The 15,562-nt window shown below is 38.7% G+C and overlaps 1 pseudogene; it reads left to right on the top strand.

The window, feature by feature from the left end:
* Nucleotides 1-12,733: 12,733 nt before the first annotated feature.
* Nucleotides 12,734-14,872, top strand: LOC105863625 (heat shock protein HSP 90-beta pseudogene; annotated as a pseudogene).
* Nucleotides 14,873-15,562: the final 690 nt, after the last annotated feature.

The raw sequence follows: 15,562 nt of genomic DNA, 5'->3' as shown, positions 1-15,562 counted from the left end.
ACTTTGAATAGCAAATATTGGAGTCAATATTTTCCCAACTGCCAGTGATAAGCATTTTCAAAAGCCCATTTAAAAAAGAATTATGCCAGTTTAAAAGATGCAATGTGAACATAAGGCACATGCTTTAGTGAAGTCTGATAGATGACTTTTTGCACATGAAACATTTTTGTAAAAGCAGAAGAAAATGGTAGAAAAAGGAGAAGGAGCTTTCCAATCAGGCAGGTTTGAAAGACTCTAATTCTACTGTCTTGGTGATTTATTTTCTTTAACATACACTTCTTTGAAAAGGATGCTTGGTTTAGAAGGAAAACGAAAATTTATTCTCATAATGTGAGAGTTCTCTGGAAACCTCTTTCCCTATTGACCCAGGATTCTTATTTCACTTCCCCTTTCAGTGCTAAATTATCTTTAACTACTATGACATTAAAAAAGACATATTTGGAGTCACCTTGATTAAAGAGGAATGATTGGGTCAAATTTTGCCTCTAGGTTCCTGAGCATATTTTTAGGAACTGATTTGCTACCAGATTTGTATCTTCTGTTGACTCCTTAGGTGACACAATTTATTATGCCCATAAATGGAAGACTGGGGGCACTTCCAACTAGTTAACTAGCCCACAGTCATTTCATTGCAGAGACAGTCCTTGATAGAACAATGAGGAAAGTAATTATGATCTACAAAGACGACAGATAATTACTATACTGATGAGCACCAAGGCACAGTACCCTTCTAGGGTCATGGAGGGCACAGATGGAGTGCTGGGAGCCTTTAAGATTTGCCTCCTAAGGGTAAAATGTACCCTTGGTTGGGTAACACCTATTAACCCTGTGTGTTTTATGATTCTGTCTGAAGTTTGAAGATAGAGATACTAACAGTGGATAGGAAATTGGATTCAATGTTGGAAAGAGTCATTTGAAGGAAGTGTGAGGGACACTAAGAAGCAACTCTGTATTGGCAAAATAGACACGTGAACAGAGGGCTGGCTTTGTGTTTCCAAAAATCTCTAGCTATTGATCAGTGCAATAGCTGTAAATTTCTTGGTTGATTACAATCAGCAAGGTTTTTTCCCAAAGGACATTATTGGCCTCAATTGAAAAGTCTATAAGCAAGTTAGTTTGGACATTTAGACATGGCTCTTAGCTATGCAAATAATGAATTTATGTCTTGCAAAAACTAAACTGAGTGATGCATTGTTCCTCCTTTTGCTACTTTTCTTTTCTCTGATGCCCAAACTCAACCACAAACATTTACCTTGAAGTTTGGTTATCTAATTCTTTTTGCTATCCTATAAAACTAATTAATTTTATAGTTTCTTTCCTTGCAATTCAGTCAAGCTTGTCTTAAAGTAAGGACAGTGTTATTTAAGATTTCCTTCTGTCATGTGAGACTAATTGGTGTAATTCATTATGTAAAAAACTATATGGGCTATGAGACAAATGAGGTAATGTATTTTGAACACTAGTGTAATTGCTAATGAGATCTAATGTGAGTAAACTGACTGTAACTTAAGTGTTTCAGCATGATGGCTACATTACACTTTACTAAGGAAAGAGTTGAAATAAGTTACAGCGTCAGTTAGCAATGCACTTATAGATAAAAATAGAGAGCAAGGGATACTATAATTTACATTAAATATTTCACTTTAACGTTAATTTTTTTGATATGTGGTGTTTTCCCAACATGTTGGATTTAAAATAAAATGTTAACTCATGAACAACTGCTGTTTTTAATGCCCTTTGGACCAATGTAACAGCATATAATTTTGAGTATGGTGTTTCCAAAGGAACTGCTATTACAACAGAGCAAGGCTCCAGAAAAACCTATGGTGTTTAGCAGTCATAATTGGAAAGATTCATATCTCATTGTGCAGTAGTGACAATCCTGGGGTGACAATTTATAAATTGTGTGTAGTGAATATACTTGAAGGGACAGAGAAACAAATACATGAATTGCTGCGGCTATAGTTTTGCCTACATTTTTTCACTTGGTAACACACATGTGCATGTTTAGTAATAGGCACTAGGATGAGGAGAGGGGTCTTTGTCCCAAATGTGGGAAATGAAGGAGGATGCATATGAGGTATCACCAGGTCTCAACTGGTGACTTAATTATAAAAGTAGGGATCCAGAGATGTGATATTCAAAGACCAGATGGGCCAACCATTGGAGGTTTCCAGTCCCGAACTTTGAATTATTTGCAGTTCATAAAATATCTCTGGATTTTAACTCAGAAAACTGGCGAGAGCTCTATAGGAAAAGACTATAAAATAGATTTATCAGAGCAGAGCCTTAGAATGGATATACAAACTAAGAGATTATCCTATGAACTATAGGACTTGGCTTTGGAACTCAAGTATTTATGTCCTGTTATCAAAATGAATTCCTGTGATAGAGAAGAACAAACATCAACTGACATTTGAGAATCAGTGTGGGAGGTCAAGGCTTAACATCCAGATTAAGGCTGGCTATCGTAGAGATAATTTAGAGGGCAAAACCACTAAAATGTAAATTCTATCAGTCAGAGAAGACACCTTGCCTGCCTTTTCATTGCTTCCTCTCCAGTGCCTAGAAAATAGCCTCGTGCATAATGTGTGCTCATTGTATGTTTTTGAAGAAATAATCAGGCAGTACAGAGCTCTACATGCATCTGAAAGTGGTTTAGATAGGGCAATTTAAACATAGCTTACCTTAGTCAAGACTTACTCAGGGTTAGAGAAAATCTTGCTTTTCTGATAGGAAAACCGTAGGGTACGGGGTGGTGGTTGAGGGTGGGAAGATGAAAAAGGAAAGTACAGGATGAGAAAAAGAGAAATCAGCTGGATCAGCCAGTGATAGACCTTCTCTTTGAGCATCTCAACAACTCAACTACTAGGGTCATAGTTTGTCATAGTTTGAGAACTAATATAGAGCCCATTTCAATTCTTTAGTATTTTCATATTAAATAAGATTAATTTCTAATCTAAGGTCTATATAAGAGCACTCAGATTCCGGCAACAATTATGTGTAATCTGAACCAAATTGATTATACACTGGCCCGTACCTATTGCCTTACCTGTCTTGCCTCTTTCTGGGACCAATCATTAAGGTGCTAAGGGGGGAGAGGGGGCTGCTGGCTGTACATCTTTCCCCAATCTCTTCTAATAATCAAATGACTTAGGTGGTGGGAAGAAGATGTATTTTTCAAAGAATGTGCCACAGGTTCACAAAATGTTCAAATATATAATATAAAGTAGTTGCTTTATAAATTCTTGGTGATAATTAGAAAGGGGAAAAAATGATGTGTCATCCTTAAATAATGTATAAGTCCTGTGCCTAAGCACAGACATTTTCAAAGAATTGAACACTTTCTTGACAATTGAGAACTATGGATGAACAAGAAATAGGTAATTTTACTGGGAGCAATGAAAACTAACTAGAGACAATTACTAGAAATATAATAAAATGGGATATGATAAAAAGTATACCAGTAAAGAAGTTTCAATGGTGAAATGTGGAAGCAGTAGGACTTGTGATATGGTATCTAACAATTTTATTATAGGTCTCCCTGTTCTCTGATGTCTCCCTGTGTGAAACTCAGGAACAAATAGATTGGGCTTACTTAGCATCCCTCAGTATCTGAAACCAACTTCCAAACTCTAGCAATCTGTGCTCAGGAACTGAATGTATTCACATAGAGAGGAATATGTGTGTCTATGCATACTTGCAATAATTTTAATTGATATCAGAAATATTCACCAGAACATTTTTCTCAGTCTGGAGGGAGCAACAATTAAGAAAAACAGTAGCCACGGTTCATCTCTTGCTCAGCAGCCATGGGCTAAATGCTTAGAAACACAGCCCTTCTTATTTCTGTTTGAGCTTAGAGATTCCTTTCAACCTCATGTAGAGCTCTGTTCCCACTTCACTGTGGGTTCCTGATCATCCCAGGGTTGTCTCAGAGATGCTGTAGCTGTACTCATGGTCACTTCTTACTATTGTCCCCATTCTTATCATCCTGGTCTCTTGGGTGGACATCCATAGGTTAGGAGCTGGTAATGCTTTGGGATAGCGCACCTACACCCTGTCATGACTATAACCTCTTTTATAAGTTTTTGTTGCCTAATTTGTATCAGAAACTGCTAATTGCCTTCCAATATCCATTTGACCTTGGCAGAAGACTTTGTAGCAAGAAACCTTACTTCCTAGCCTCTTACATCTTGATGTGATTATATGACACATGAGATGGGAATGTGGGCAATGAGATTGGAATAAGAGAAGTTTGTTGCACTTCTGCATTGTGTCTTTTAAAAAGAAGCTGTATGCTTTCCATTCTTTTTCTTACTTCCTTTTGCTTGGCAAGTGGTGACAACTGGAGCTGCCATCTCACACCTAAAGATGGAAGGCATATGGTAAGGATGGCAGAATTCCTCCATTTACCCAGAATGTTCATCTTTGGAAAGAGTCTGATTTAACTGTTGAATTTGAAGACTCTTTATGATAGCAATTTAGCCTGACTCACAGAAGCAGTTCCTCCCAGGGAGTTACGTGCCTTTGCACCACATGTTAGACCTGATCAACTCTTCCTGGACCTTCAGTTTTGAGTCATGTTAGTGTTTTTAGTGGTTTTGATTTCTCCTATCCTGGGAAAGCCTGTGGACCAGTGTACTTCCTTCATTCTCTTGGAGTTTATGGTGCCAACCCTGCTCTTCAATGAAGCCAGTTTCATTTTCACTTCTGCCTAGATTAGTCTCTCAGAACCGGATGGCAGGCTTGCACACATACCTTTAGCCTTCTCTGTGGCAATTTGCTGTACAGAGCTCATCAGCACTCTCCTACCATAGGACCCCGCACTTGTGCTTTCTGTCTGTGGGGCCTTTTCTCCAAATCTTGACATCATTTACTTCTCAGTTCAAATATCATAAGCTCCACACACTCTTTCCTCCGTCATCCTCTCATATTTCCATTATAGCATTTCCCACCATCTAAATGACTTTCTTATTAGTTTATATGTTTATTCTATTTAGATAGTAAACACTGAGCACAGGAGATTCATTTGTCTTGGCCATTGGTATATCCCTAGTTCCTAGAAATGTGCTTAGTAGAACATAAATGTTCAACAAATATTGGTTAAATGATTGAATCTTCTAGAGGACATTAAGTAGGTAGCAGTCACATGAAAAACACAAAATGATAGTAGTATAGTATGATTTAAATTTTAGTAAAATTGCAACTGAATCTGGAAAGTTTTCTTTCTAAAATTTTCCTTTATGTATTGCAACTTATACCTATTAATTTGTAGAGCCCTAAGATATGATACAGAGCAGTTTAGGTATGGAAAGTTTTAGAAATGAAAAATTAATAATTCCTGGGAACACAGTGTGTAGATATCTATTTAATAATAAAACATTCAATTATAATTTCAACATCAATTTATTTATAAGCATAAAGAAATGGACCAAATTATATCAGAGTGTAACTTTTTAAAAGTCCTCTTTGCCCAAATATGTGCACTCATTCTATTTAACCAATTGTGACATCTTTCTCTCCATTCAGTCTTTCATATATCTGTGTCATTTCATCCAGATTTAAGCCATCTAGCTCCCAGATGGTCTAATCAATGTACACTTCTTGTGCTTCTACTACTTGTTCTACTTCTACTTGTAAGAGGGATTGATATGGAAGTTCTGGGTAGTCACATGTTTTGGTGATGATAATTTGCTGACTCTAAGTTGTTAACCATTATAGTATCTTTATTGGTCTTTAAAGTTTCTTTTCTCAACTTTGCCTTTTCTTCCTGGTAAGCATCTGCAGTGCGTTGAACAGTGTGTCCCTAACATGCATGTTCACATGGGACCTCAGAAATAGGATCTTTGCATATGTATTTAAGGTAAGGATTGAGATGAGATCATACTGGATTGGATCAGGCCCTAATTCCAGGGAGAGTGTCTTAGAGGAAACAAAAAAAGACACACAGACATAAAGAGAAGCAGACCATGTGAGGAGGGAGCAGAGATTGGAGTTCTATGTTTGCAAGCCAAGGGACACCAAGGATCGCTGGCACCACCAGGAGCTAGAGGAGAGAGATGGAACGTACCTTCTCCAGGGCCTTCAGAAGGAAGCAACTCAGCTGACACCTTGATTTTGAACTTCTGGCTTCTAAAACTGTGAGAGAATAAACTGCTGTTGTTTTAAGCCACGGAGTTCATGGTAATTTGTTAGCCAGCCCTCGGAGATGAGTTCAGAATCTCTCTAGCTCAGGGGTCCTCAAACTTTTTAAACAGGGGGCCAGTTCACTGTCCCTCAGACCATGGGAGGGCTGTTGGAGACTGCGGTGCACATTCCACACATGCGCACTGTGGGTCCGGGAGAAGTCGGCTGCTAAGCAGGACAGGCAGCAGTGGCAAAAACACCCAGTGGGCCGGATCAATGGCCTTGGTGGGCACTTGTGGCCTGCGGGCCACAGTTTGAGGACCCCTGCTCTAGCTTGTCAGGCAGCAGTCTGTGCAGCCTCTCTGAAGCGTGCCGTGGGTATGGGAGGCCAAAGTTGTGACTCAGATGCAGGGGATTCTTATTTCTCTTCCCCAAGGCTGTCTCAGAAACAGATTACACACTAGCTACCTTCTAAAATAGACACATTCTTTTAAGCTATAATCGATGGTAGAATCAATTATAGTCCAAATTCAGGCTTCTCTTAACTCCTTGGTTCATAATTTTGTGAAAATACACCAGACGTACTTAAGCTTTCATTATTTCTGGTAATGGGTAAGTGTAAAAGAGTTAAAATCATAATTCATCACCTGATTTTTAACATATGACTTTCTTAAGGCATATTTTAAAAATACAAGGCCAGCTCTGTCCACTGTAGCTCCAGGAATCCTAATGCACTACCAGAAAAAGAATGTGGGTTCCATAGCCTGTCATTTTCTCTATTTAATTTCTGTTGAAGAATTTCACTATGTCCTTTGGGTATCTCCATTTCATTCATTAATGAGTCCTGGGGATATGAAATGAATGATGGGACTAAACTGTCAGGCAAGAGAGAAATACTGTGGAATTTTTTCCCTGTGTGATATTGCTACTTTCATCTTAACTCTCCTGCTTCAGGTCCCTGTCATATTAGCCCTATATTTTCAACAAAGGGCTAAATAAAAGCCGAATGTTAATTTATTTAGGTTTCCTACTTAGGGTTAACTCATTCCCATTTTCATTTTTAGGTTTTAGGCTCTTATTCTAAGTTTGTTGGCAGGTTATAATGAATTGCTTAAAATTACGATGATTTGGGTTTTTAGGCCTTTTGGGTGAATTATTAATATGAAAGATAGAGGAAAAGAAAGCCTATCATTTAGTTTTATTTTTGTTAACTCCCTATGAAGTATTTCTTGAGTAAATGTTAGAATGCAATAGAAAAGGCAAAGTAATTTGCATTTAATAGTCCGCGTTTGAGCTTTTGGAAATATCTGCATAACATCATTTTTTTGTTGCTTTTCTTTTGTAGGCACAGATTGCTGTTTCACTGTTAGGCTAGCCCCACAATTCACTTAAATGAATGGTTTTGCATTTTATTTTACTTGGAGAAGAAAGAGAAGCCAATTTTAGATGCTGGTGCATTGACTATGCATTTTCACATCCCTGTGATATACTTGTTCATTCATACAGCGTATATTTATTGGTCATCTTTTAGTGTCAGAGCACCAAATGTAACCATGTCAAACTAAACCTGAAGCTGTTTTACTCTTTCCCCAACCCATCTATCAATTTTTTATCCTTTATTGCTGAAGTCCCCAATCCCTGGGGCTGAGAACCAGTACCAGTTTGTGAGTTATTAGGGACCAGGCTGCAGAGCTCTTTCCCCCCTTCCCCCATCTATTAAAGATTGCCTTCCATGAAACTTGGGGGTGGGGGAGCACAGCAGGAGGTGACCAGCGGGCAAGTGAGTGAAGCTTCATCTGTATTTACAGAAGGTCCCCATCACTCGCATCACCTCCTGAACTCTCCCAATACCCCCACCCCCCACAATTTTTCGTGGAAAAATTGTCTTCCATGAAACTGGTCATTGGTGCCAAAATAGTTGGGGACTACTGCTTTATTGAGACTCATAGTGTTGTTATTCACAAGGCTCTTCAAGATTTGAGCCTTCAATTTAGCCTCAACTGTCTTTTTCTTTTTATTTAGGGCTAGTCAAGTGAAGCAGTGGGAGTGGAAAAGGAACAAAGAAATCTGTAACTGGTTGTGATCAATTATTTGTGAATATCACTGCAGCAGGACCAGACTCTCAACTCTCTTTCACCCTACCTATCCACATCCAGTAGGTCACCAAATCCTGTCAACTCTCTCTTTTAAATATCACTCAGATTCTGCTCTCTCCTCAACTTTGCTGTGCACCTCTTAGTTTGGGCCCTATGACCTCTTGCATGTTTTATTAACAACCCACATCTAATACTACCACTCTTTCCCAGACTAGCTACTTCCTATTATCTCCTATAATTAGTAGAGTATTCATGCATTCTAAAACCACTGGATTCTATTTTCTTTCACAATGAGACTTCTTTTTTTTTAAATTTCAGCATATTATGAGGATATAAATGTTTAGGTTACATATGTTGCCTTTGCCCCACCTGAGTCAGAGCTTCAAGCATGTCTACCCCCCAGATGTACACACTGCATCCATTAGGTGTGAATAAACCCATCCCAACCTCCCCCTCCCACCTGCCTGATGCCTGATGAATGTTACTACTATATGTGCACATAAGTGTTGATCAGTTAATACCAATTTGATGGTGAGTACATGTGGTGCTTGTTTTTCCATTCTTCATTCTTGTGATACTTCACTTAGTAGAATGGCTCCAGCTCTATCTAGGATAATACAAGAGGTGCTAAATCAATTAATTATTTTTGTGACTGAGTAGTACTCCATGATATGCATACACCACATTTTATCAATCTACTCATGTATTGGTGGGCACTTGGATTTTTTTCCACATTTTTGCAATTATGAATTGTGCTGCTATAAACATTTGAGTGCAGATGTCTTTTTTATAGAATGTCCTTTTTTCCTTTGGGTAGATGCCAGTAATGGGATTGCTGGATCAAATGGTAGTTTCTACTTTGAGGTATCTCCATATTACTTTGCACAGAGGTTGAACTAGTTTGCAGTCCCACCAGCAGTGTATGAGTGCTCCTATCTCTCCACATCCATGCCAACATTTACTGTTTTAGGACTTTTTGATAAAGGCCATTCTCACTGGAGTTAAGTGATATCTCATTGTGGTTTTGATTTGCATTTTCCTGATGATTAGAGATGTTGAGCATTTTTTCATATGTTTGTTGGCCATTATTCTGTCTTCTTTTGAAAAGTTTCTGTTCACACCATGAGACTTTTTGTTTGTTTGTTTGGGAGCATGGCTTTGTTAAGAGATGAAAGGGTTTTCTATATTCAGATATATCCTTCTATAGGTTTGGCGTTTACACATTTATATTTGTCCAGCCAGGCCAAATTGCGTCATAAAATGTAGGCACAGATTACTGTTTTCCTGGTAGTTGAGCCCCATGGTTCACATAAACACATGGTTAGGTATTCTGTTTTTACTGAGAAAAACAACTTCTAGCACTGGCATATTGACTCTGGCTTTTCCTCTCACAGTGCTGGGAGCAACTTGGAGAGGAAAAGAGAGGAGCAGGAGTTGGAATGTGGGGGTCCATACTGCTATTTCAGGGTTGCAACTTTGGGAATGAAGAAATTCTAGAGGAACTCAGGGTTATGGAGTTGGGGAAAGCAGGAACTAATGGCCTTCCTTCCTGGATATGCCTGGAGAGACACTGTGTGTCTCTTAGAGAAGATCCCTGTCCAACACTCGGCTGCCATTAGTAGGATGGTGGAGAAAGGTATCAGGGCAAATGGACCAGGATGAGGATCCTCCCAGCTACTTATGGCCAGAATGTTCTCTGCTCATCACAGGAGACACTCATAGAATCAAGGTCAGGACATGGATATGTGACTCTCCCATGGGTGTGACTGGATGTGAGTCAGTCAAGGGCATCATAACCCAAAAGACTGGCAGGGAGCAGCCACACTAGAACGCACATCAGTGTGGCCACCTCAGTGAAGCTGGCAAGGAGTAGGAAGAAAGCAAGCTGACTGAATATCTGCCTTCTTCTTCCTTGAAAATGCAGATGCTCTAGTGTCCTGGTATCAAACATAAACTCAGAACAGAGAACACAGAAAAGAGACCCCTGAAAGGAGGAATCAGCCCTAACATGGAGTTTAAACTTCAAATTGATTTTAATATGCAGCATTTTTTAAACCAGAAGAAATCAATGATGTTTAACTGGCACAATTTTATTCTCTATTTCATCATCAGCTAGAATGGAAATAAAGAGACTTATAGGAAATAAAGAGTGCTACATTCCTCTCCCCCCCCACCCCGCAGATCTGAGTGACTCTGAGTAAATATAGAGTCAACTACAATCAGTTTACTTGCTGTATATACACTTCCAAAGGGTCTCTCCTGCCTAGAGTATAAAAGTCACACTCTTTTGTTGTTGGGCTGGCCACAAACGCATTCTCTATTCTTTTATCTAACCACTGTTCTTCTCAATTCCTGCATTCCAGGTTTCTAAATTTCTCTCTAAATGTGGACACCAAAAGTTGCTAAACTCTTTTGTGACACCGTATGCCACCTCTGGTCCTGGAGTGTCCTTTTTCTGGACTGCACATGGCAATCGCCTACTCGTTTACTGAGACCTGTAAAAAATAGAACTCTTCACATCTCTGTTACTGCACTTATGTTTTATTGTAGCTTTTTTTTACATATCTGTCTGCTACCACATGAACCCCTCCTGCTTCTGAGTATATAGTGAGGGGGCAAAACATTACCAACAACATTCATTTAATGAATTAAATTACACTTATAAAATCTTAGGGCAGAAGATTATTGTCCTGTGTTTACAGGATATTTCGTCTTAGGTATCCATTCACCTTTTCTTTGCTCTTGTCAGATAAATGTTTTAAGTCCAGTCTCTTAGTTACAAGAATAGTAAAACTATGGTTCGTGAAATTTTAGTTCAGACAAAAATATTTATATGCATGCTGCTAATGAACATTAATATTCTCTTTGTAACACATGTCTTGATTTAAAAGAAGGAAAGTGAATCTTCATCATTCACTGTAGTTTCTATTTCTTAAAACTTCTGCTTTGACCCTGAGTAAAGACAAAAGACTCAAAGCTTGTTTTCGGGTGGATTTGTGCAGGACTTATCAGAAAATAACTTCTGTGCTAATTAATATAAACCAAGAATACTTTTAGGAAGAAGAAAAGCAGGGTGAATAGTTTACCAAAATGTGGCCTTTCAATATGTTCCATGGTTTTGCCCCAAAATATAAAGCAAAACTTATTTCTAGGAAACTTGGCATTAAAGACTTAACTTTTAAAATTGCTAGCTTTATATGTCATAAACACATAACAGTGTTTATGAAATATCTTTAGAGACCACTTTTAATCAGCAAAGATTAGCTAGAGTGAAGTAGTGTCATACATTTTGTGTAAATATATGTTTTCCCCCCCAGAAGAACTCAAAATGCTATGAGGAAATTTAATCCTGTAGTATACTGAAGGATCCTGCATGTATAGGCAGAAAACCTGAGTTTTAAACCCAAGTTTACCATTAGCTAGCTATATGACCTTTAGTAGCTTTACTTCTCTAAGAATGAAGGAGTGTGATAGAGGATCTCCAAGGTCATATCATGAGTTGTGATTTGGTGGTATCTAAATCAAAACCTACAAGTAACAGATTAAAGGAGGAGAATAATAACAGATGGAAGAGATATAAAATGGAACACATAAAATCAAAGGGGTAAACGGCACAGACTTCAAAAGCCAAGCAATCAGAGTTTGTGAAAAAATACTACACAATTTTAGGCATATTTTCAATGAAACTAATACCATCTTAGCTTCTTCTCTTGAAATTTCATAACATATTTTCAGACTAGGGCAGTATTTTCAGATTTTTTAAAAATCTAGGTCAGCTCTAAAGACACAGTCTAGTCACATTCCAATTATTATAAATTCTATTTTGAAAATTCCAAGGTCACAGGGTCATACCCTTTCTTTTATAATCCTTCTTTCTTATTTTGTTTCTTTTTTTCCTTTGAAGTCTAATGTAAGAGAAGCCAAAATTGAGTATGTATGTGTATGTAACTCTGTGGTGGGCAAGTTAATGTACTGGGGTGAAAGAAGAGAACATTTGAACTTCTAGCAATGTTTATTTCTATGTCTTTTTTTCTAATTTACATTAAAAGTTTTATAATATTCATAATAACATATAGTAGTACACATATAACAACTTCAATATATGATATGCACAAATCATAAACACATGATTGAATATTTTAGTGATAGGGCAGTATAGAGAAGCCAAAAACTCTCCTGGGAGCGATGCCTGCTATCAAGGATTTCTTCACTTCTGGGATTTAATTATCAATTTATCTATCTATCTATCTATCCAGTTCATATATTTATATTTTATTATAAAAGTTAAATATAATCAATAAAGAAAATTTGGAGAATACAAAAATATGTAAGAGGAAAAGTAAATGATATAATCTCCCTGTTTCGCCATCAAGCCACATACACCATCACTGTTCTTTCAATATCTTAATATCCTCTTGATTCACTTCCACATTGCCTTGGTGTGTTGTGTGAATGAGATAGTCCTGACCCACCCTCGTCCCTAGTACTTGCAGCCCTTTTATTTCAAGATGCCTGAGGAAGTGTACCATGGAGAGGAAAAGGTGGAGACTTTTGCCTTTTAGGCAGAAATTGCACAACTCATGTCTCTCATCTTCTATTCCAATGAGGAAATTTTCCTTTGGAGTTGATCTCTAATGTTTCTGATGCCTTGGACAAGATTTGCTATGTGACCCTGACAGACCCTTCCAAGTTGGACAGTGGTAAAGAGTTGAAAATCACCATCATCTCCAACCCTCAGGAACATACTCTAACTTTGGTAGACACAGGCATCGGTATAACTAAGGCTGATCTCAATAATTTGGAAACCACTGCCAAGTATGATACTAAAGCATTTATGGAGCCTCTTAAGGCTGGTGCAGACATCTTCCTGATTGGGCAGTTTGGTGTTGGCTTTTATTCTGCCTACCTGGTGGCAGAGAAAGTGGTTGTGATCACAAAGCACAACATTGATGAACAGTACACCTGGGAATCTTCTGCTGGGGGTTCCTTCATTGTATGTGCTGACCATGGTGAGCCCACTGGTAAGGGTACCAAAGCTATTTTCCACCTTAAAGAAGATTAAACAGAGTACTTAGAGGAGAGGCACATCAAAGAAGTAGTGAAGAAGCACTTGTAGTTCATGGGCTATCCCACCACCCTTTATCTAGAGAAGAAACAAGAGAAGGAAATCAGTGACAATGAGGCAGAGGAAGAGAAAGGTGAGAAAGAAGAGGAATATAAAGGTGAGGAAGAGAAGCCCAAGATAGAAGATGTGGGCGATGAGGAGGATCACAGCAATAAGGATAAGAAAAAGAAAACGAAGAATATTAAGGAGAAATACATTGATCACGAGGAGCTAAACAAGACCAAGCCCATTTGGACCAGAAATCCTCATGACATCACCCAAGAGAAATATGGAGAATTCTAGATAGAGTACTAATCCTCACTAATGACTACAAAGACCACTTGACAGTCATGCACTTCTCTGTAGAAAGTCAGTTGAAATTCAGGGCATTGCTATTTATCCCTCACTGGGCTCCCTTTGAACTCATTGAGAGCTAGAAGAAAAAGAACAACATCAAACTCTGTCTGCTGTGTGGTCATCATGGACAGCTGTGATGAGCTGATACCAGAGTATCTCAACTTTATGCATGGTGTGGTTGACTCTGAGGATCTGCCCCTGAATATTTCCCAAGAAATGCTTCAGCAAAGCAAAATCTTGAAAGTCATTCACAAAAACATTATTAAGAAGTGACTTGAGCTCTTCTCTGAGTTGGTAGAAGACAAGGAGAAATACAAGAATTCTAAAAAGCATTCTCTAAAAATCTGAAGCTTGGAATACATGAGGAATCCACTCCGCTAACTAGCACTGCCTCTATGAGTTGCTGTGCTATTATACCTCCCAGTCTGGAGATGAGATGACTTCTCTGTGAGAGTATGTCTTTCACATGAAGGAAACATAGAAGTCTATCTGTTACATCACTGGTGAGAGCAAAGAGCAGGTGGCCAACTCTGCTTTTGTGGAGTGAGTGAGGAAATGGGGCTTTCAGGTAGTATATGTGACTGAGCCCATTGATGAGTACTGCATGCAGCAGCTCAAGGAGTTTAAGAAGAGCCTGGTCTCAGCTACCAAGGAGGTCCTGGAGCTACCTGAGGATGAAGAGGAGAAAAAGAAGATGGAGGAGAGCAAGGCAAAGTTTGAGAACCTCTACAAGCTTATGAAAGAAATCTTGGATGAGAAGGTTGAGAAGGTGACAATCTCCAATAGGCTTGTGTCTTCTCCCTGCTGCATTGTGACAAGTACCTATGGCTGGAGAGCCAACATGGAGTGGATCATGAAAGCCCAGGCACTTTGGGACAGCTCTACAATGGGCTACATGATGGCTAAAGAACACCTGGAGATAAACTCCGACCAACCCATTGTGGAGACACTGTGACAGATGACTGAGGTGGACAAAAGCAACAAGGCAGTCAAGAACCTGCTTTCCTCTGGCTCCTCTCTTGAGGATCCCCAGAGCGACTCCACCCACATATACTGTATGATCAAGCTAGGCTTAGGCATTGATGATGGTGAAATGACAGCAGAGGAACCCAGTGCTGCTGTTCCTGATGAGATTCCACCCTCTGAGGGTAATAAGGATGCATCTCGCATGGAAAAAGTAGATTAGGAGTTTATACCTGAAAGCCTTGTGCGCTCTGTAGAGTGTCCCCATGGTTCCCACAGTAGTCTTGGGTGGCCCTGTCCCACTAGGCTTTCTCTGCTGTGTCCAGTTTTTTTCTTTTCTCTCCTGTCCCTGTGTCTAAGGCAGGAAACAGGGGCCTCAAGCCCCATTCCCTCTTTAATTTGACAAGGGAATTGGATGTTGTGTATTTTGGCGTTTTTTTGTTTGTTTATTTTGTTCTGAAATTAAAGAATGCAGAATAAAGAGGATGTAGTTGTATACAAAATATCTTAACATCATAAAAGTCTGTTATATTTGTATGTGCCCAAGGTAAGTTCCATAAAGATAAAATAATTTCTTGGGTTTTTCTAAATATAATATCATATCTTCAGCAAACAGTGAAAGTTTGATCTCTTCTGCCCCAATTTGGATACCTTTAATTCCACTTTCATGTCTGATTGCTATATACAGGACTTCCAGCACTATGTTGAATAGAAGTGGAGATAGTGGGCAGCCTTGGCTGTTTCCAGTTCTAAGTGGGAATGCTTTCAATTTTTCCCCATTCAGTATGATGTTGGCTATGGGTCTGTCATATATGGCTTGTATCATTATATGTCCCTTCTATGCCTATTTTATTAAGTGTTCTTATCATGAAAGGGTATTGAATTTTGTTAAAAGATTTTTCTGCATCTATTG

Source organism: Microcebus murinus, chromosome 5, assembly GCF_040939455.1.
Source record: "Microcebus murinus isolate Inina chromosome 5, M.murinus_Inina_mat1.0, whole genome shotgun sequence".
Taxonomy (NCBI): Eukaryota; Metazoa; Chordata; class Mammalia; order Primates; family Cheirogaleidae; genus Microcebus; species Microcebus murinus.
The sequence above is the reverse complement of the archived record's forward strand: the minus strand, read 5'-3'. Positions and strand labels throughout refer to the sequence as shown.